General features: G+C 44.8%; 1 pseudogene; it reads left to right on the top strand.

Annotated features, from left to right (window-relative positions):
- Positions 1 to 674: 674 nt before the first annotated feature.
- Positions 675 to 16,436, top strand: LOC128780751 (mannose-binding protein A-like; annotated as a pseudogene).
- The last annotated feature ends 4,448 nt before the right edge of the window (positions 16,437 to 20,884 follow it).

Below are 20,884 nucleotides of genomic sequence, written 5' to 3'. Positions count from 1 at the left end.
AATAAAGGGTGGGGAATGCTGGAGGGTGGGGAGGTGCAGGACGGAGTGGGGATAAAGGGGGAGAAATTGGGAAAAGTGTAATAGCATAATCAATAAAATATACTTTAAAAATTCACTTAAAAACTTTGTAATATATTTTATTGATTATGCTATTACACTTTTCCCATTCCCCCCACTTTTTCCCCTCCACCCTACATACCCCCTCCCACCCACATTTTCCCCCTTTAGTTCATGTCCATGGGTCGTACACACAAGTTCTTTGGCTTCTACATTTTCCATGCTATTCTTAACCTTCCCCTGTCTATTTTCTACCTACTATTTATGCTACTTATTCTCTGTACCTTTTCCCCCTCTCTCCCCCTCTCACTACCCCACTTATAACCGTCCATGTGACCTCCATTTCTGTGATTCTGTTCCTGTTCTAGTTGTTTGCATAGTTTTTGTTTTAGGTGTGGTTGTTAATAACTATGAGTTTGTTGTCATTTTACTGTTCATATTCTTGATCTTCTTTTTGGTAGATAAGTCCCTTTAACATGTCATATAATAATGGCTTGGTGATGACAAACTCCTTTAACTTGACTTTGCCTGGGAAGCACTTTATCTGCCCTTGCATTCTAAATGATAGCTTTGCTGGATAGAGCAATCTTGGATGTAGGTCCTTGTCTTTCATGACTATGAATACTTCTTTTGAGCCCCTTCTTGCCTGCAAGGTCTCTTTTGAGAAATCAGCTGACAGTCTTATGGACACTCCTTTGCAGGTAACTGTCTCCTTTCCTCTTGCTGCTTTTAAGATTTTCTCTTTATCTTTTTTTTAAATTTTAATTTTGTATTGTTTTTCAATTACAGTTGTATGCCTTTTCTCCCCATCCCTTCACCCCACCCCAGCTGAACCCCCTCCCTCCCCCAACTCCACCCTTCCCCTTGATTTTGTCCATGTGTCCTTTATAGTAGTTCCTGTAACCCCCTCTCCTCACTGTCCCCTCAACATTCCCCCCTGACTATTGTCAGATTGTTCTTAACTTCAATGTCTCTGGTTATATTTTGTTTCCTTTTTTCTTCTATTTATTATGTTCCAGTTAAAAGTGAGATCATATGGTATTTGTCCCTCACTGTCTGGCTTATTTCACTTAACATAATCTTGGGTAACTCAATGATGATGTGCCTTGGTGTGCTCCTCCTTGAGTCTAGCTTCTTTGGGACTCTCTGAGCTTCCTGGACTTCCTGGAAGTCTATTTCCTTTGCCAGATTAGGGAAGTTCTCCTTCATTATTTGTTCAATTAAGTTTTCAATTTCTTGCTCTTCCTCTTCTCCTTCCGGCAGCCCTATGATTCTGATATTGGAACATTTAAAGATGTCCTGGAGGTTTCTAAGCCTCTCCTCATTTTTTTGAATTCTTGTTTCTTCATTCTTTTCTGGTTGGATGTTTCTTTCTTCCTTCTGGTCCACACCGTTTATCTGAGTCCCAGTTTCCTTCCATCACTGCTGGTTCCCTGTACATTTTCCTTTATTTCACTTTTCATAGCCTTCACTTTTTCCTCTGTTTGTGACCATACTCAACCATTTCTTGAGCATCCTAATTACCAGTGTTATGAACTGTGCATCTGATAGTTTGGCTGTCTCTTCATTGTTTAGTTGTAATTTTTCTGGAGCTTTGACCTGTTCTTTCATTTGGGCATTTTTTTTTCTTGGCACACTGTTACATAGTAAGGGGCAGAACCTTTAGGTGTTCACCAGGGTGGGGCAACCCACGTTGCTGTGTTGTGACACTGTATGTGGAGGAAGGTCCGAGAAGGAACAGTGATGCTTGCTCTGCTCTCTGCTAGTTTCAGTCACTTTCCCCACTATCCACAATTAAATTGGGCCCTTCTGGTGCTGATTCCCAGGTGGGTGGGCTTGTGTACATTCTAGGACCTTGTTGGTCTCTCCAACAAACTCTCCTGTGAGGCTGGGACTTTTTCCCGCTGCAGCCTCAATCCCCACAGGTGTTTTCAGTCAGAGGCTTTGAGGCTTTATTTCCCTTCACTGGAACCCTGGGTTGGGCAGTCTGTCTCGCTCCCTAGTTGTTCCTCCTGGTTTATCTGCACTTGAATGTGGGACTGCCTAGTACACAATCTGCCACCTCACCAGTCCCGCCAGCCACCACCTTGCCTGCCAGCCACAGACTTGCTGCAAGTCCTCTCTGCCCAGATGGCCTTCTCCACCCCTCCTACCAGTCTGGGTAAATGTTTCTGGGTAAATGGCTGTCAGACAGTTCAATTTTCTGTCAGTTCTGGTTGCTTTTTGTTTTTAAATTTGTTGTTGTCCTTGTTTTGGTTGTGCGAGCAGGCACGGTGTGTCTACCTACACCTCCATCTTGGCCAGAAGTCCCGACTTAAATTTTTTTAAAAAATAATAAAATAAAATAGTGAGCCCAGGAAAAAAATGTTCAATGTCACTAATCATCAGAGAAATGCAAGTGCGATATGACCTCATACCTGTCAGAATGGCTCTTATCAATAAATCAACAAACAAAAAGTTCTGCTTGTGGATGTGGAGAAAGGGGAGCCCTTTTACACTGTTGGTGGGAATGCAGACTGGTGCAACCAGTGTGGAAAATAGTATGGCGTTATCTCAAAAAATTAAAAATGGATCTGCCTTTTGACCCAGTGACCCCACTTCTGGAAATATATCCAAAGAAACCCAAAACACTAATTCAGAAGAACAAAAGCACCCTTATGTTCATTGCAGCATTATTTTCAATCACCAAGATGTTGAAGCAGTGCAAGTGTCTATCAATAGATAAGTGGTTAAAGTGACTATGGGACATTTATACAATGGAATACTACTTGGCCACAAAAAGAAATTTTTACCTTTTGTGACTGCATGGATGGACCTAGAGAACATTATGTTAAGTAAAATAAGCGAGTCAGAGAAAGAGAAATACCATGTGATTTCACTCATATGTGGAATCTAATGAACAAACTGAGCCAACAAGCAAAATAGATACAAACTCATAGAGAACAAGATGATAGCTTTGGAAGAGGGTGGTTAGTGGGTGGAGGGATTGAGCAAAAGAGAAAAGAACTCATGGACATGGGCAACAGGGTTGTGATTCTAGGGGGAAGGAGGTATAAGGGGGAAAATGGTAATGGAAAAAATACAATAAAAATAAATAAATACATACATACATCTCTGTGTTCATTGCAGCATTATTTACAAGAGCCAAGACCTGGAAACAGCCCAAGTGTCCATCAATAGATAAGTGGATAAAAAAGCTGTGGTACATTTACACAATGGAATACTACTCAGCCATAAAAAATAGGGTAATCTGCCCTGTCTGGTATGGTTCAGTGGACTGAGCACCAGCCTGCAAACCAAAGGGTCTCCAGCTTGATTCCCAGTCAGAGCACGTGCCTGGCTTGCAGGCAGGTCCCCAGTTGGGGGAGTATGAGAGGCAACCACACATTGACGTTTCTCTCCCTCTATTTCTCCCTCCCTTCCCCTTTCTCTAAAAATAGGTAAATGAAATCTTAAAAAAAAAAAAAAAAAGAAGAAAGTAATCTTACCTTTTATAGCAGCATGGATGAACATGGAGAGTATTATGCTAAGTGAAATAAGCCAGTTAGAGAAAGGCAAACACCATATGATCTCACTTATGTGTGGAATCTAATTAGCAAAATAAACTGACAAACAAAATAGAAACAAAGGCATTAATACATGGAACAAACTGACAGCTGTCACAAGGGAGGGAGTTGAAGGAGTGGATAACAGAAGGTGAAGGAATTATCCAAAGAGCGTATATTCATAACTTGTAGATAGAGACAATGGTGTGGTGATGACTAGAGGGAACAGAAGGCGGGGAATGGGTGGAGGATGGCAAAGTGGGGGCAGGGGGAGGAATGGAAACATCTGTATTAGTGTCAACAATAAAAATAAAGGGAAAAACTAAATTAAACAAACTCCTCAATTTGACACTTAATGCCATTAATGACCAGGACATTACTACCTGCCTTTTTAGTTTCACCCTCTTACATTCAATTTCACATTGTTTCTTCTTGCAACAATAAATTGATCCTAATTCGCTGGACACACAATGATATCCATATTCCTATAAATGTGTTTAGATTGCCCCCACTTTCCATGTTCCTGGGAAAGTGTGGGTTTTTTTGCTGTACCCGAACATGCCCATCCCCTAGGGGGACTATTCACTCTTTAGCTCATGAACCTGTATTATTTGCCTTTTTATGTTGGGTTGAGGGGACAGTATAAAATATCTTCCCCAAATAGATAACCAATCACCTGAAAAAATTGAATGAACAGTTCATGCTTTCCCTCTTAGTTTGAAATGTTAGCTTTATCATAAAATAAATGCTTGGTTCTCCTTATATGTCAGATCTATTTCTGGAGTATCACTTTCCACCAACTTACTTGTGTTTCAAATACCAACTGCTTTTAACTGTAGTTGTTTATAGTGTGTCCTCATACTTGATAGGCCAATCTTATGGGGAAAAACAGCATCTTACTTCTGCTTTATTTTGCACTTCCCAAAATGCCTTAAGGTTGAACATCTTTTCATGTTTCTTGGCCATTCCTGTTTTCTCTTTTAAGGATGTCCAATTCATATCCTTTACTCATCTGTCTATTATATATGTTAAAGAATTCATTTGTCCACATCTTTCAATTTTATGGTGACTTTCATAAGAATGAATTTTTAAATTTATATGCAGTTAAGTGTTCAATCTTTCCCTCAATGGCCTTTAAATTTTAACATGGCCTTTAAAAATTTAATGTGAAACTTGTTCAGAAGTTTCTTTCCCCTTTCTCAAAAGTTGTAAAACTCTTCTCCGTATTTTCTTCAATATTTTCAATGTTTAGGTCATTAATCAATCCATCTAGAGGGGAGAGAGATAAAGTATGTAATTGGGTAAGAGACATCTCTGCCAACCCGGGGGGTGGAGGGCAATATAGCATGCCTGGAGGATAAAGAATTTATCTGCCCCTGTCACATGTGGAAAGGGCAGAAAGGGCGAGTTAGGAGATCAATAAAGACATAAACGGGTTACGTAACTAGTTTAAGTTTACGCAAAAAAAAAAAAAAAAAAAAATTAGCAGCAGAACCACAGCTTAAGCCCAAGGTATCTTACTCCACAGCCCCTGTTCCTAACTTTTGGCCCTGTGGTTCCACACGTCTGGTGAAAAGGAAGAGCGTTGTTTCTCACAGAGCCAGCCCAGCTGAAGTTCGAAAATTAGACTCGTGGTTATTAGACATGTACGTAAAGCAGCACCTATTTCCACACCTTTATCTCAAACGCCGCAAAGTGACACTGAGGGGGAGGGGGCTTCTACCCTGCAGATGATGCCCCGCAGGAGGGAGGAGAGAAGGGAAGGGGAGGGAGGGAAGAACGAGGCCAGGCCCCGCCCCCGAACTGGCCTCCATCTCCATCCGAAGCAGTACCCTGCCGCGCATTCCCAGGGATGGGGTTGTCAGTGGGCAACGAGGTTTACTTCCAGAGGGGCCCTCTGTTCTGGTTCACCATCATCACCCTCTCCTTTGGCTATTAAAAGGTAAAGGCAGCGAGGGAAGCGAGCATTCCATTCAACGTGCTCAGAGCGGAGGGAGAGAAGACTAGATCCCAGAAAAAGGCACAGGTGCACTGGACTGCCTGCACCTTTCGCTGGCGCTGGACACCCTGAGAAGCCAGCTACTGGGTCTTTCCCTGTTTGGTGGCAGGAGCGGATACTGTAATAGGGAATACAGAGGATATTCCCCGTAAACCCGGCTTGAGGGAGGGAGAAACAGAGTACAATTGAGGGTTACTTTGCATATCAGTGATAGCTGGCTAACTTCATAGTCATGCTAAATAATTTGCCTGCTGTGCTCAGAGCCAGGCATGACTTTAACCCATGATGTACAAGGAAAGTGGTTCCCTGGTTGCTGTACCTGCAGGAGAGCAAGAAGGAGGTTCCCCTCTGTCACCAGGCCACGCCTGCCTGGACTAACAATGGTAGCCAGAGAAAGGCAGAAGATAAGAGAGGGCTGGCAAGTGTAGTGGGTTGTGGGAGGAGTTGGAAATGGGGTTACAGAGGAAGATCCCAGGTGGGGATTTAAACTCAAGTGTGGGTCAGCCATGCTCTCTTGACCATGTGGCTTGGAACGGAGTAGGAGAGCCATGAAGGGCCTCTTTCTCTTTCTCTCTCTCCCTCTCTCTCTCTCCCTCCCCCTCTCTCTCTTTCTCCGGCACACAGATTAGAAAGGAGAAGAAGAGCAGGATGTAGGAGCCTGCTGAGCTCCCAGACCATGAGGCTTGGGAAGCAGAAGCCCTCTTGGCCATGCGGGGAACAATTGTGAGGGAAGAGACATGCTGTCTGTGGTAAGGAATTAAGCCATACATTGCTGCTGTCATTGTGTCTGCTCTAGCTGACTCTGGAGTTGCAAAGGACTTCTTTGCAAGATGCTGCCTTGCAAACCTGGACTTTACCTGGACTATTAAGACTTGTGCCTTTCCTGAGTTTCACTATGATCCACAATAACATGACACATGCTTTCCTGAACTATTGTACATAGGCTGATGGCAACGTATTCTAGATACTGCATGGATAAGGACATGGGAAGCTTTTGGGGCTTTTGGCTAGTAGCCTGGCGGGGAGCACGTGAAGTCCTGGGTCTTCTGGGAAAGAAGGGCTCTGAGCTGAGGTACTCGGAGCACCCCCAGGGTTAGAATGTTATAAATAAGGATCTGCTCCATCCAGCATTAATTGTTGGGTCATTCACCAAGGTGCCAAGTGTATGGGCCCTGGCCTGCTCCCTTACAATTTTAGCAAGCTCTGTAACAGTACAGCTCTTTACCACAGGGCTCGGTGTCTACATCATTCAAAACTGAGGTGGCAACATCATTCAAAATGGTGGTGGCAAAGTCGAGGCCAGCAAGGCTGCCACAGCCTACTTCTGTACAGCCAGACACTTGCCCTCACCGGTCACCATCCTGGGGCTTGTACATTTCCCAGCGAGGCGTCAGACTGGGTGGGGCATGTGTTTTGGGCCCGCCATGCCCTCCTAGGTACGGGGGCTTTGTGGGAGTGTGTCTTGCACCCTTGCGCTGGTGGCTGTTGCCTAGGCTACAATGGGCTTATAGTCCAGTTCCTACTTTAGAGTGTTCTTGCCTTTGTGTTCTCTCCACTTCATGGTTAATGATTTACGCCAGTCTCAGAACTCATGATGGAGCCAGGTTTACAGACTGCCATAGGCCTGCTAAGGCAGGGTAAGGCTTCCGAAGCAGAATGTTTGAAACAGTTGGAATTGCTTAGAAAACAGAGTTAAACTTAAAGGATGGATAGCATTTAATTGGTAAAAAGGGACAGAGAGGATATAAGTGTTATGGCATGGAGATGGAACCAAGAAGGCAGAAAGAATCTCTACTGAGAGGAAATGCAACTTTTATCTGGCTGAAAGAGTTTATTTAAAATATAATGGACAAAGCTGCTGGAAAAGTAGGTTGGGGACTGAATAGGTATAATTTTGAATGAAACTATTTGGTTATTTCCTAGTAGATCCCAGAGACTAGGGATTAGAAGTGTGTTTGTCCACAGTGTTCTTTGTTGTTGTGAAATCTGACCACCTTTGTCCTGATTTCCCCATATGTAAAACAGAGGTGTTGAACTGAAAATTTTCAAAGGTGCATTTCTCCTCTATGATTATGCATCTCTGATTAGTTAGAATATAAATGGAGGAAAGCTTTAGTGGCTTCAAATCAGGATATTGAGGAGCTGGTGGATGCTGCCCTTTCCACTCCCCTTGGTGTGGGAGGTTGGCATGATGTTTTATGCTTTATTTAAACTATAGGTGTGTAACACCATAATGGGAGAGGTAGTACTGCTCTTGGCTGACATCTGAATGGAACAATAAATTTGGGGCCTATTGGTACATAATTATTCTCAAAGGCCTAAGCTGACAGAGGTTACAGCACAGAAACTGAGGGAAAGTTGGTAAGATTAGAAAAACCAGGACTTTCAGTCAAGAAGGCTTGCCTCCTCATATGATGCGGATCCCAGCCCATGGGATCCGTGTGCTGTGGCAGCAATGGACAAATTCACACAGACTACAGAAATCCTGTGGAGAAAAAGGGACAGCATGGCCACTCTCCAAGTGAGAGAGAGGGCAAGAGGGCCAGAGAGAGAGCCCGACCCCTGCCTGGACAGGGTTTTATTGCTTTTCTGGGCATATTACATGGAGGATTGTCCTCACTTACTATGCACAGGTTCAGTGTAGGTGATTACCTTTTACAGACAACAAAGGAAAGAATGTTGCTAATTACTTCAAAGAGAAGGATGTTACAGCTCAAGGGGGAAAGTGGTTGAACTGGTTACACTCCATACTTGGGAGGTTTAGCACAGACTTTAGGAAGTTAAAGATACTCAGTAAACATTTGCTGCCTCAATCCAGGGTGAGGGAGTTTTAGCAAAAGCAAGTCTCATAGCAGCCTAGGTACAATGCAGGCCTGATTCCCCATGGGAGAACCTGTCCATGGGCGTGGGTCCTGCCTGCTGGACCTCGCTCCCACTGGCTTTTCCAAGTGGGAGCTGAGCTACATTTCCCACACGTGGAACAGTTCCCTATACTCATAGTACCACATCAAAATTACAACTAATCTACAGACCTACCATTATTCAGAACTTCCAGAAATCAAGCTGAAAGGAAATCCTACAACTATAGAATTAAAGAAGAAACAACATCGAGACTGGTAGAAGGGACAGAGACATGGAGCAGGCTGGTCCCACACCCATGAATGGTGGATAAAAGTCAGGAGGGATAACTCAGGGGCAAGGCGTTCCAGCCTCACACCAGGCCTCCCAGCCCAAGGTTCTAGTTCCAGGGAGATAAGTCCTCACAACTTCTGGCTGTAAAAATCAGTGGCGAATTGAGGCTGTGAAAGACAGAAACTTCTGGAGTCCCAGGCAGTTCCTCTTAAAGTGCCTGCATTTGGACTGACTTACACTCACTCCCTCTGAGCTCCAGTGCTGGGGATGCAGTTTGAAAGTTGCCAGTGGCACATGGGAAGGAACTGAAGTGTCTGACAGGGTGAGAGCTAGGGGGCAGCTTTCTCCAGGACAGATGTGTTGGCAGAGGCAATTGTTCCTTCTCTGAGCCTTACCTCCACAGAGCCAGCACGCAGCCACCATATCTAAGACTACAATAACCTGGGTCACACTGTTTACCACACCAGTTATCACCAGTGTTATCACCTATGTCCTGGTGATTCCCTCAGGCTCTGCCCCATCCAACTTTGGGCCTATCCAAGCTGTTTCCAGTGACTTTTTCATATGAATGGCTTGTTTTGGCTCATGCTTCAGATTTTCCTAGATTCTTTCAAACAAGCAGCAACAGTGAGCCCCGTACCTCTCACTAAGTGGCCCCAGGCCCAGCACTAGCAGCAGCTTGCCTTGATTCACAGCTTGGCCTCACTTACCCACTTCCAGCCCAGCACAACTAGCAGCCATCAATAGACTACTTTGTAGCTTATGCCAGGTGGCCCCAGATGGAACACAGGCACTGGCTGACCTTGGCCTGCACCTTTCACGAGGCCCCAGAGCCTGCACACTCAGTAGAGAGCTATAGACTACATCAGAGCACCACCACCACCACCCAACCACCTCCACAAGCAAAACACTCAAGGGGCACACCCAGCAGATATCAGAGCCCTGCTTAAGTAAGTCCTGCTCTGTGGAGTGGGCCCCTGCACAGCTGATCCTCCATGGTGGTTGGAGAATGGTGGTCAGTGATCACAGCCAGACCTTGAAGCTGAGTAGCCTGGGTAAATTTCTCCCTTTGACCTGCCAACAGCAATCAAGGCTCACCTACCAGAGGAGGGTGTACACAGTTCACACATTGGACTAACTACGCCTCTCCTCACTTTTTTTAAAATTCTTATTTCTTCATTCTGCTCCAAATCATTGATTTGAGTCCCAATTTCCTTCCCTTCACTGTTGGTTCCCTGTATATTTTTCTTTATTTCACTTTGCATAGCCTTCACTTCTTCCTCTATTTTGCGACTGAGCTAAATCATTTCTGTGAGCATCCTAATTACCAGTGTTTTGAACTCTGCATCTGATAGGTTGGCTATCTCTTCATTATTTAGTTCCTTTTCTGGAGTTTTGATCTGTTCTTTCATTTGGACCATATTTCCCAAATGAAATTTTTCTCGGTAGACCTGTTACATTGTAAGGAACAGAGCCTTAGGTATTCACCAGGGTGCGTCAACCTACCTTGCTGTGTTGTGGCACTGTATGTGGGGGAGGGGTCAGAAAGGGAAAAATGCCACTTGCTTGGCTCTCACCCCACTTTCAATCACTTCCCCTGCTACCCACAAGCAAATTGGGCCCTTCTGGTGCTAATTCCTGGGTAGGGAGTGGGGGGTTACATATGTTCTAGGACCCTGTAGGCCATTCCAATGAACTCTCCTGAGAGGCTGGGAGTTTCTCTTGCCGCCACAACCACCACAGGGTTTTACAGCCAGAGCTTTTTGAGGCTTTAGTTTCCCATGCTGGAACTCTGGTTATGTGGTCTGTCTCACTCCCCAGTTGTTCCTCCTGGTTTATCTGCATGCAAATGTGAAACCACCAGTTGCTGCCTTGCCCACCCAGTCCTCCTGCCATCACCTTGCCACACATTCCCTATGCCCCAGCTGCTAGTCTCCGCCCCTTATACCAGTCTGGATGAATGTTTCTTCTTTAATTCCTTGGTTGTTGGATTTCCATACAGTATGATTTTCTGACACTTCTGGCTCTTTTCTGTTTTTTAATTTGTTGTTGTCCTTCTTTTGGTTGTGCAAGGAGGCAAAATGTATCTACCTATGCCTCCATCTTGGCCAGAAGTCCTAAATAAGCTAGAGTTTCCTGGAGAGGAACAGAAACCAGCTTTATTCTTTCTCATCCCTCTCCAAATACGCTCACCATGTAGATTGTCTGACTCCCACCCTAGGCCTGGATGAAATCTGAAGCAGTTGAGTAGGTTTTCCTTGTGATATTTTCCAGTCTAGTCCAATCAATTTACTGAAACTGTAAACTTTTATCTGTTCAGAATATCTGCTTTCATCAAGCAGGGATTCAGGAGCCTGCTATGGGGAAGAAAACTTATTTGATATCTCATCTCCCACCCGTATTTCCTATTAACGATCAGCTGCCTGTGGCCCCTTGAGGTAGTAGAAGCATAGGGGCAAGGAGACACAGTCTGCCTTGTGATCAACAGTTGGGTGCTATGGGTGTTGCATACCAGTGTTGGCTTTTCTCTCTGGAGGTGTCTCAATGGGTTTTTGGGACACTACTCATCACTTTGATTTCCCTTCTGCAGTTCTTCTGCTGGTTTCTTCAGACACATCCTCCAATATGTCATTGCAGTTTCTCCTCAGGGTCTATGATTGGGAGAAAATTCCCTTTTATTGAGTTCTCTTCTTCCATTTAGTCAGGCCTCTAGGCCTGGATCCCTTTTAAGCCCACCCAAGTCCAGTGCCCTTACAGAAGATCTGTATGGCTCACAGTAACAGTTTCATTGTCCCACCACTGGGCTAAATCTGCAACTGCAGGCCCTGAACAGGTAGATAAGATGTTTAAACCATGGTCCCAATATGCTGAGGTTGTGGGTTTGATCTCTGGTCCAAGCACATACACGAAGCAACCAATGGATGCATAAATAATTGGAACAACAAATCAACTTCCCTCTCTCTCTCTGCCTCTTATCTCTCATCTCTCTATCTTAAAATCAATTTTTAACAATTACTAGTGCATGCTGTTCCCAGTGCAGCTATGTACCCATCAGGCAAAGTCAGCAGTCTTTGAAATATGAATCATGTTAATCCCTCCACCCAAATTCCAGGGGATTCTTGTCATGCTCTCCAAGTGGTTCTGTTGAAGCTGTTCTTTGGGCTTCACTTGTGATAGGAAATGCCACAGCACACTAGTGCCTCTTTCCAATGGCCTCTTCAGCCTCTCAATGAAATCTTACCTTGGAGGTATGGTCCAGTGCATCAACTGAACATTGTTGAGTTACTTGACACCTGTTTTGTTCTTGGTTTGGAACCATTCATGGAAACCAAAAGACTCATTCACATCCTTCTAATCAGTTCCTTGAGAAGCAGAAGGAAAACAAGAATGTAGAAAATTAGGTCACTATTATTTTTTTCTTTTGATCATTGGTCACTAAAAAAACAAAATAAATACTTCTTTTCAATTACGAATGAATAAATTTAAGTGAATGAATCAATATACAAAGACGTGTATTAGTTGGCATTTTCTTCAAAAGAGTATTTTTTTTCACCCATCAAATTTTTATTTATTTATGTCTAATATTGGAGGTATCAGCATGAATTTATGAATTATTTTTTATTTAACATGTTGTAAAGTATTTATACTATTATTTATTTGGATGCTCAAATTTGGCCAATGAGAGGAACTTTGAGGTGGGATAACCTTTTGGCAGCATACAGAGAATTCTGACAGGAGAAGAAGCAGGAGCTAAAATCCTGCCAGGCCCACTGTGAACAGACATTTTAGGAGCCTGGGTTCTGGCTGGCAAAAAAAGAAAAAAAGAAAAAAAATTCTCACAGTAGAAAATTTCAAACCAAAGGAATAGAGCAAATTAAGGTCCCAAGACCCAGGATCAATGGTCAAAGAGGTTTTGTTTTGGTTTTTTTTTTTTTTTTTTTGAGGCTCAGAACCCTGTCCCAGGGTGTTCTGAGTCCTGAGCACCTACCAAGGGCCTGTCTACAGGGATTTTAGACAAAATGATTGACAGGTTCTTGGAACACAGCTGAGGTTCTCAGGGTAGGTGGAGCCCCAAAGTATAAAATAGGGATTTCTATATGGAATGGAAGAATGGATGTCATAAACCAGCTCCCATCAAGAAATGGACCCTGTGGAGCCTCATGTCACCTCCAATAGTTTGAGTCTAGCTTGGGGGAACATAGGAAGGGGAAGAAGAGGGAAACTGAGGCTCTCTTGGTCCTCAAAAAATGGAGTTGAGAGAGGAGCCAAAGCTTACACAGGCAATGAACTTGCCCTTGTGTGAGGCCACCAGGAACAGAGCTAGTTTGTCATATCCAGACCTCATAGATCTCACATATAGGAACTGACTAACCTTATACCTTGTACCCACAAGGCACCTGAGGCCCAGGGAGAGCATGCTCCTGTTACAGTCCTCTTGCATGTACCTTTGCTTCAGCACTGAACTAATTCTAACACATTTTACTTGTCTGTCTCTTTAGTAGCCTGGGAGTAACTCAGAGTCAAGGGTTGTGAATTCCCCTCTGTGTGTGCTGTCCTGAGCACAGGGTCCAACATACCAGAGGTGGTAAAGAATGTTGACTAAATGAGACAAGAAGAAATTATTTTCCCTTCCTTTTCTTTTCCTACTCCACTACCAGATAAGGACCATGTTCCAGTTTTTATCACTTCCTGTCCTTCTGTGTGTGGTGACAGTGTCCTGCTCAGAAATAAAATCCTGTGAGGATGCCTAGAAGACCTGTTCAGTGATCACCTGTGGCATCCCCATCACCAATGGCACTCCAAGCAGAGATGGGCGAGATGGACCCAAAGGAGAGAAAGGAGAACCAGGTACGGGAGGCTGGTCTGACTTCTCAAACCTCTACTCCCAAGAGAAGACTTCCCTGTGAGGGATCTAGAACAGAACCATGAGCAGGCTCACCTTTCATTATGATGGGTGATGAATAACAGAATAATTCCTGTACAATTTCACTCTCTCCAAAACAAAAATGCTTCTGTGGTTCTCCTGGGTCCCGCATGTCCACACAGGAATTGAGGAGGTGTGGTTGTCCCTAATGAGGGGTGTCCTGCTTGTCTGGGTAGCTGGTCCTGGGATGCAGGAGGATCTTTCATTTTCAGGTCACCACTACTTTACTGGTGGTTTCTGTACTCATGTGGACCTAGTACAGGGGATGGAAGAGAATGAGCAACAGCCACTGGGTCACATGTCCTTGGTCTTCCAACAGGGCTAGGGCCCAGAGGCTTGCAGGGCCCTCCGGGGAAAATGGGGCCTCCAGGAATTCCAGGAGCTCCTGGGTTAACAGGACTAAAGGGCCAAAAAGGAGATCATGAAGGCAGTTCAGGTAAGGACCTCATACCAGCACAGTGTGGGCTAAGGGGACCCAGGGCCCTGGGAACTTGAGGGCCAGGTGGGAGGTGACCCTTCTCTCGCTGCTCCACTGGCAGATGCTCACCTCTGCTTCCTGACCCAGCACTCTTTTTCCTCCAGTCTTACTTGGTGCCTGAAGGGATTCCCATGGGTGCCTGAGTACAGACTTCCCACCCTTGTCAGCCACCCTCTGAGCAGGCCATTGCAGAAGATGGACCCCTGCTCTTCTTCAGCTGGAACAGTGCAATGTGAGGCTCCAGGATGCCAGGGAGGAAATGGGTCCTCTGGGGTGTTCGGTTTAAGTGTATTGTCGCAAGAATGTCATGAAAACAGTCTGTTTCATAAGAGCCCTGGTTCAATAAAGTAATTAATAAAGCAATTAAATAAAGTAACTAATTCAGAGTGAAATAAACTGATTAGTAACAACAAAAGAAAACTTATGACCACATATTAATATTTGTCCACAGGCCTATCACTATAATAAAAATATTAAAGAGTTTGCCTGCAATAACAAATAAGAGAGAATGCTGAAGAAAAATTTTCAAAAAGAAGAATGAGTTAGGTTTTATTTTTTAATTCTCACCCAAGAATATGTTCATTGATTTTAGAGAGAGAGAAAGAGAAACAACGAAGTGACAGAGAAACAACGATGTGGCACACAAACATCAATCAGTTGCCTCCCATACGTGTCCCAACTTAGGACAGAACCCACAACCTAGGTATGTGCCCTGACTGTGAATCGAACCCACAAACTTTTGTTGTAGGAGACAGTACTCCAACCAACTGAGACACCTGGCCAGAAAAGGATTTTTATTATAAGTAAATATAATATTTCACTTTTAAAAACTATTTGAAGAAAAGGACCCAGAGCTATTGTTTAGAAGTTATTACTATTACTATTAATTTCAAAATTATAGTTTACAGGACTAATGAATTACATGTGAGAAGGCAGGAATACAGTTTTTCCCTTTCTCTTCTTTTCTTTCTTATTTTTCAGGAAAATAATCTTTTCCAGGAATCTTATTTCCTGGAAAATAAGCTGTTTTTTTCAAAAGTACTATGCTCACCAATTGAGGGATTTGCTCAACAAATACCTTTCTCCATATGGCTTTTCAGTTGCTAGACTACGTTGGCTGATTTAGAGGGTGATATGAGGCTCCTGAAATCCGAACTATACCACACCAAAAAACATAAGCCTTCTTTCTACCCCCACTGTGTTCCTAACTCTCGCCTTTTTCTTCAGACTGCTCCAGGGTTTCAGGAGGGTGGAAGGGAGTTAACAGATCTGGATACTTATTATATACCAAGGCATGGGCCAGGTTTGCATTTTCTCATAATATGGTTTCATACAATCCTCTCTGGACCAACACTATTTGTAGGTATTATACTTATTTTATTTATAGATGAGAGAAAATAGGTCCAGGAATCATAAATAATTCATTCAACAGCACACAGCTGAGAAGGAGCAAAGGAAAGATTGCATGGAGGTTGGCTGCCTCAAGAATCTTTGCTCCTTCCTCAGCATCCACGGTACTCAGACAGCTGTCCATGCCTCTTTCTTATCCTGGTGCCCAAGCATGATATCGTGCCTAAGTATGTTTTCCTATGTTCACCTGCACCAGCCCAGTTTGTAATGCTTGGACTGTCTCAAGGGTAGAATATCCCAGGAGAGGCCAGGCTTTGTGCCAGGGCCTTGCTCCACCACTGAGGAGCTCTTCCTTACTAGGACCTGACCTCAGGTGGTCAGGAGGTTGAGCACAGGCTGTTTTTCAGAGACCTCAGTACCCAGTCAAGGGCCCTTGTGCCTACTGTCCTGGGCTGGGCTCCAAGTCAAGTCAACCCCTCCCCACTTTGTGATTTCAGTGCAAACATTCTCCTTGGGCAAAAGATCTGGAAAGAAGCTCTATGTGACCAATGGTGAAAAGATGCCTTTTTCCAAGGTGAAGGCTCTGTGCACTGAACTCCAGGCCACTGTGGCCACCCCCAAGAATGCCGAGGAGAACAAGGCCATCCAGAGCGTGGCTAAGGACAGTGCCTTCCTGGGCATCACAGATGAAGTGACAGAAGGCCAGTTTGTGTATGTGACAGGAAGGGGGCTGACCTACAGCAATTGGAAGAAAGATGAGCCTAATGACTATGGCTCAGGGGAGGATTGTGTGGCCCTTCAAACCGATGGACTGTGGAATGATGTCTCCTGCTCTTCCTCCTACCTGGCTGTCTGTGAATTCCCAGCCTGAAGAGGCATTCCTCAACCCATCCTTGGCTCTCTGCAGAGCTCTCTGCTGCTCTACAAGAGAATTCAGTGATGGTTTTCTCATGCCCAGTGTCTACTCATTCCTTTGTGGGGATGGGAGGAAAAGGAAGCAATGTATTTGATTGTGGGATGAGGAAGTGAAAAGTGGCTGAAAGTGGGGCATGAGGGCTTCTGGTCCCGTTCGTGGCAAAGGACAATCTCTGTCCTGCCTAGGAGCACAGCTTTGGGCCACAGTCAACCATGGAAGGGGCCCAGACTAGCCCTCTCCTTTCCAGGGAAGACACTGCAGGCCCCCAGAGGAACCAATTCAGGGCCACATCAGTGTCAGAGTCAGCAGCAAATCTCAGCCTCCAAGAGTTCCAATTCCTTTTTGTCCAAGTGCCACCACTGTTGATGCCAAACTCTCCTGCCCTCGGTTCTTTCCCATGGCTAGCCCAGCCCTCTCTATGACACGGGTACCGTCTTGGGTTGTTTGTGAGCTGCACCAGAACACCCTTCACCACCAGAATGTATCACCTGGCAGTATGCAATTACAATCTTAGAACTTCCAAACCTGCAGAGAATTTTTATAAAAGTTTATTTGAACCGAACAAAGGTTACTTGAAGCAAGACAACAGACCAAGAAAATGCTTCTCAGAATGACACCTTGCAGGTTCTTTTATGCATTTGGAATTAAGGAGGGAAGGTAAGGAAGATTACACAAAGGTGGTGAAAGCAAGGTGGGGAATGGATTACAAGATAGTTAACAAGATTATGTGCCCTCTTGAGGGTGGTTTCTCCTGAGGGGTCTGAAAATGGGCATTTCAAAGGTGTGTTAACCTACATGCCCAGAAGCAATGGACACAGCTTGCTTAAGACAAAGGTAAACCAGAGAACCAAGATGGCAGCGTAGGTAGACACACTGCACCTCCTCGCACAACCAGAATTGACAGAGAATCGAACAGCAAGGGGGACCAACACCAAGAAAATAGAAAATAACCATTCATCCAGACTGGTAGGAGGGGCGGAGACGGGCACCGGGGTGGAGAGGACTCGCGTGGCTGTGGCGGGACTAAGACTGGCGGAGTGTGGGACAAATGGCGCAGGCAGTCTGAGCACTAGCAGACCCTGCGGCCCCACATTTGCACAGATAAACCCAGAGGGGTGGACTCAGAGTGGCGGAGAGAGGGGCAGGCAGAGCAGCGGGTAGCACCCCGCGGCACCACATTCGCCCACAGATAAACAGGACAAACAGCAGGGAGCGAAGCAGACGGCACAACCCAGGGCTCCAGCGCGGGAAAATAAAGCCTCAGACCTCTGATTGAAAGCGCCACTGGGGGTTGGGGTGGCAGCAGGAGAGACTCCCAGCCTCACAGGAGAGGTTGCAGGAGAGACCCACAGGGGCCTAGAGTGTGCACGGGCCCACTTACTCGGGAACCAGCACCAGAGTGGCCCAGTTTGATTGTGGGTAGGGGAGTGAAAGAGTGAAAGCCGGAGGAGAGTGTGGCAGGCGCCATTGCTCCCACTCGGCCCCTCCCCCTCAGCGTCACAGCGCTGCGACCAGCATTACCCCGCCCCGGTGAACACCTAAGGCTCCGCCCCTTAAAGTAACAGACGCACAAAGACAAAAAAAAAAAAAATGGCCCAAATGACAGAACACTTCAAAGCTCCAGAAAAAATACAACTAAGCGAGGAAGAGATAGCCAACCTATCGGATGCACAGTTCAAAGCACTGGTTATCAATATGCTCACAGACTTGGTTGAATCTATTCGAAAAACAGATGAAAAAATGAAGCCTATGCTAAGAGAAACAAAGGAAAATGTACAGGGAACCAATAGTGATGAGAAGGAAACTGGGACTCAAATCAATGGTGTGGACCAGAAGGAAGAAAGAAACATCCAACCAGAAAAGAATGAAGAAACAAGAACTTGGAAAAATGAGGAGAGGCTTAGGAACCTCCCGGATGCCTTGAAACGTTCCAAAATCCGAATTATAGGGGTGCCAGAAGGAGAAGAGGAAGAACACAAAATTGAAAACTTATTTGAACAAATAATGAAGGAGAACTTCCCTAATCTGGCAAAGGAAATAGACTTCCGGGAAGTCCAGGAAGCTCAGAGAGTTCCAAAGAAGCTGGACCCAAGGAGGAACACGCCAAGGCACATCATAATTACATTACCCAAGATTAAATGCAAGGACCTACATCCAAGATTACTGTATCCAGCAAAGCTATCACTTAGAATGGAAGGGCAGATAAAGTGCTTCTCAGATAAGGTCAAGTTAAAGAAGCTCATCATCACCAAGCCCTTATTATATGAAATCTTAAAGGGAGTTACCTAAGAAAAAGAAGATCAAAAATTGGAACAGTAAAAATGACAGCAAACTCACAGTTATTAATGGCCACACATAAAACAAAAATGAGAGCAAACTAGGCAAACAACTAGAACATGAGGGTTGTCATTAAGGGAGTGGGAGGGGGAGAGAGGGGGAAAGGTACAGAGAATAAGTAGCATAGATGATAGGTGGAAAATAGACAGGGGGAAGGTAAAAATAGTGTAGGAAATGTAGAAGCCAAAGAACTTATAAGTATGACCTATGGACATGAACTATAGGGGGGGAATGTGGGAGGGAGGGGGGTGGGCAGGATGGAGTGGAGTGGGGGGGGAAATGGGACAACTGTAATAGCATAATCAATAAATATATTAAAAAAAAAGACAAAGATAAACCTTTTACTAAAAAATTTACATGCCTCAGTGGGCTACTCACCATGGCCTTCCCTCTTAGAAGTATATGATCACAACACCCTGTGAAGTTACTTTCCATAGGATGTTTTCTTCCACACCAACACAGGTGACAATGATTAGTCTCAGGAATCTCCTCATCCTGCCCAAGTGGCTGTGACCTCCTTACAGTCAATAGGGTGGTCTTGAGGGAAAAAGGACAGCCTTTCCTTCCTGCATATTTTAGGAAGCCAATTTGACATTGTGGTGTATGCAGCATCATCACTTGGAAAGGCCAATGGTCAGGCAGACTCCTGACTACACTCTTCACGGGGCACTATCAGTCTCAGGGTCTCTGTGTTCAGCACCCCCTTCGTTCTGTGACATCCTCAACCCATTATAGGTCAATGGGCCCTTTATTAGTAGAGACAGGAGGAAAACCTGCCCCCCCAAAGTGACGTTCACACCCTGTGGTCCACCCAGTCAGCAACTCAAACCTCCCTCTGAGAGGATTCTGACACTGTCAGCCCACAGTCCTGCTCATGACCCTGCATGGGTTTTAGCAATCTCTGGGTGGGTGGGCTGAGATTCTGCAGAGCCCATGCAGCACACTGTGGGGACAGAATGGATCGCAGCTCCAATTCTATGCCATTCACAATATGAGATTTGGAAAATGGGCCCTTCATGAATATTTTTGTTAAAATTCGTCTGCACTTTATTTTTCTCTGTATCGCATCTGCCAGGGAGAGTGCCTCATACTTAGTAAGTGCTTCATGAGTATTTCTTGAATGGCTACACCAAAAAACGTCCCCAAATGGATGAGGGAATAGGATAGCGAGGAGTGCTTATAGGGAGAGCTCAGTCCCAGGTGCCCTCCTTCTGCAGGACTGTCGGGGCTGGACTGAGAGTTGGATTGGAACACGCAGAAGGCATTAGGGCTACAGGGTGAGGGTGACGGGACCTGTGTCCTTGGCCTCTAGCATACCTAAACCGTCACATCACTGAATTTTTAATCCCACTGCAAGTCTCTTTTTTAAGCACTACACTTGGGGCAATGCAAAAAAAAAAATTTGCTTTGCCGAGCAGAATGATTCACTATTTTCAGTTAAAATCCAGACAGCTTACCAGAGGAATGGGAAACTGCTTAAGGCTTAGAGCACATATCAAACCATGCATAAAGGCAAATAGAAAATGGGAAGAAGAGGGTACACATAAGATGACTCAGAAAAAAAGAATTACTGCTACCAAGCATAAAAGTTACACCTAAATTTTCTCATAGTCAAAAAAGCAGTGAGAACACAGACAGGTAACCCGTATATTATTCTTTCTATTTATGTAAAGGGGAGCAGTGATCATGGTCTACCATGAGGGGAATGTCTTCTTTGTTTATACTCTGCATAGAGGACAATATCTTTAGCCTATAAATCTGTAAAAGACACAGTCATGTACTTCACACAGATGCTTCCCAGTATGTAATGATCACCCCCTCAGCCAGGGAAACTACAATGAAAATCTGCAGGACACACTCAGATTCGTCCATTGCCCTTGTAGGCTTCTTCTTGGCCTTTCTTACACTTCTAGCACCTATCATCTTTTCTGAGCCCTTCTCTCTGAATTCAGCCACTTGCCACTGTTCTCCCCTCACCTAGAACAAAGACAACCATCTCCCTATGTTCACTTCCTATTTCATACCAGCAAGCAGTGGGGCCCATGCAAGTTAGCTCAAGGGGATGTGACATTCATCAGAAGATACAGGATTCTCCTGAGAGTCCTAATGTAGCACCGGCAGTTCATCCAGGCTTCCCAGGACTTGG

The sequence above is a fragment of the Desmodus rotundus genome, chromosome 4 (assembly GCF_022682495.2).
Source record: "Desmodus rotundus isolate HL8 chromosome 4, HLdesRot8A.1, whole genome shotgun sequence".
Taxonomy (NCBI): domain Eukaryota; kingdom Metazoa; phylum Chordata; class Mammalia; order Chiroptera; family Phyllostomidae; genus Desmodus; species Desmodus rotundus.
Note: the sequence above shows the minus strand (reverse complement) of the source record. Positions and strands in the feature narration are given on the sequence as shown.